Source organism: Engraulis encrasicolus, chromosome 20 (assembly GCF_034702125.1).
Source record: "Engraulis encrasicolus isolate BLACKSEA-1 chromosome 20, IST_EnEncr_1.0, whole genome shotgun sequence".
NCBI classification, from domain to species: Eukaryota; Metazoa; Chordata; class Actinopteri; order Clupeiformes; family Engraulidae; genus Engraulis; species Engraulis encrasicolus.
Window position 1 is genome coordinate 43309059 of NC_085876.1, and position 2416 is coordinate 43311474.

The 2416-nt window shown below is 40.6% G+C and overlaps 1 long non-coding RNA gene across 4 annotated transcripts in view; it reads left to right on the forward strand.

Annotated features, from left to right (window-relative positions):
• The first annotated feature begins 276 nt into the window (after positions 1-276).
• The window catches only part of LOC134435921 (uncharacterized), a 7901-nt gene continuing 5761 nt past the window's right edge, over positions 277-2416 (forward strand). For 2 of the 4 annotated variants that reach the window (XR_010032131.1, XR_010032133.1), the window contains exons 1-4: positions 277-508; positions 938-992; positions 1396-1443; positions 2012-2128. This is a non-coding gene — a long non-coding RNA (uncharacterized LOC134435921). The remainder of the gene's footprint in view (positions 509-937; positions 993-1395; positions 1444-2011; positions 2129-2416) is intronic. The other 2 variants (XR_010032134.1, XR_010032132.1) reach the window with 2 other exon arrangements.

A 2416-nucleotide genomic window follows, 5' to 3' on the forward strand; every position in this document is an offset into this window, starting at 1 on the left:
TGTCATTTGTATTTGAGTTGTGCATATTTATATCAGGTTACTGGAACATGATTTTGATATGTAAAACGTTACTAATAGGCTACTCCTGACAAGCTGGTGGCAGTAGAGTGTTATGAATGCAACCATGAATGACATTCACACGAGACCATTCGAAGAAGACCAACATCAACGGACATTTTGAGATGGGTCTCGCTGCGGACTGCAGCGGGATATCTCTCTCCTCCCTCTCCCCCGCGGCCCGCGCTCATATCCCTGTCGGCCATTTTGTATCAGATTACCGCGGCCGCCGGGCCAGTAGTACATTTTTACAGAAAAATACAATTATAGGGACTAGGAGGTTGTAAAATGTATACATAAATAACTTGTTTTGGCTGTTAAGCGTATCTTTAGGCACGTAAAAAGTAAGTAAATCGCTCTAGAAATCTGAAGAATGCTTACTCGGCAAAACCATCAGTTGGGTTTGGAGAAGAAATTTCAACGAAGACGTCTTGTGAGAACTTGAAGACATGTAAGTTGACTGACTTTATGATATGTATTGGTACGTGGTGCACAACAATCTGCTGGGGACTGATAAACTTGTTAAGGGCAGATTATAGTTTAATCGTCTGTAACTGTCGTTCTCAATTGCACTTGAATTAGAACTAGTGAAAGTCGGACTTGAAAGCTAAATAATCTATTTAGCTAGCTCAGGGGTGAACGACAAATCATAGCCAATCAACGGTGCTTTAAATGTCACATATCAACACTAATGGCTATTTTTCGATCATTTTTAGTATATGGGCACTAATAATGCGGACACATTAATACAACAGAACCGTCATGCATATTTGTTTACAGAGTGCTAAAGAGGTAGCTGATTAGCAACTTGTGGCTTCGTTTTTTGTTGACTGTTGTTGGAGTATGTCTTAAGCATTTTCTTGTATCATTGCCTTTTCAGGAGTAGACGAAAGTGCCTGGCAAATCCCACTGATGTGCTTTGTGCGTCTGAACAGGTGTGTAGTGTTTCTTATTTGAAGTTTCAATGTTAAGAAGATGCAATGCCAGTCTGCTTGAATGCCAGAAAGCACGAAAAGCTAAGGCGGAATCTACTAGAGCTCTAGCATTCTCTTGTCGTATGCAGTCCTCTGATGACCTTTGTTGATATTGTTTAGCACTAGATGAAGTATGTTCTGTAAAATGAAAAATACACCGCCTGATAAACACGCTGGGAGGGAGAAGGGGTAGCTTTACTCTTTCGTGATGTGAGACACTCGTTTAAACGTGATGAGAGAACCTTGCTTACCGGTACGCTGCCTAACCTTGTCTTAGGTTGTCATGTCAAACCTGTCATTCCTAGTATTTTCTTGTCATCACAGTATAAATCTATTAACACAAATTTCTGTCATTTATTTACAGAAACCACTGCAGTGAGGCTTGACATGATTATTCCTCATTCATTGCCTGGTAATACAGTGGAAGAACTTTTATAAGACTGTCTGGCAATTATTTTATTTTATTATCTGCATGTATTTATTTACACCGGTATGAAGTGAAATTACTACCATGCTAAAGATGCCACCCAACTGCACAACATGTACATTCCCATAACATCTCCATAACCAGTCCACACTTCTGGTGTGAGACTAACGCCTGAATAAGATGGGCTTACCCATACAATAAATTAAATGCCATTCTTTCTTAAACCCATACACTTCCTTACCACAAATAAGCTGATTTAATTCTTAATTATTTAGACTAAAGGAAACAGTCATGGGTAAGTTTGAGTCAGATTTGTACCCTGAGTGTTGTCAGTTCGATTCCCAACCTGCTAAATTGGAGAGGGTGATTATTGACAAGTGCTCTCCCCATTTCCCACCCTGCACATGGTACCATTCTGCTGCAATGCTCCTCTTGGGCACCAACTGGGCTGCAGCATTAATGTCATTTCAATGTGTGCGGTGTCATAATGACGATTGGACTTTTCCATCGCGTCTTTAACTTTTTCTGTCTTTTTCTAATCCTCTCTCCGCAGCCAGCCTGCCACCCTGCCCAGCCCTCACCCAAAAACATCACAAGATGAAGGTGATCAGTTGCAGCATTTGCATAGTATGAAGGAGTAACGCAACCAAGTGATCAATGTATTCAAAAAGTATGCATACCAAACTCAATTTGGCCCTTATACTTATTAATAGTAATTCAGTGTGACGTGTTATACAGTATCGCTGTGTCTCAGATGGCGCACCTATGCACTTTGAGCACAATGTTCCAGTGCATAACCAATATGCCAGGGGTGTCAAAGTCATTGCCTGAGGGCCAAATTCGGTGTGTATGCACTTCAATTTCACACACCCTCTTTACCCATATATGACATTTCAAATGTGCCTGCACATTAGTGATGTCAACAATAATCAATTAGGAAAATGCCCAAATTGATGCG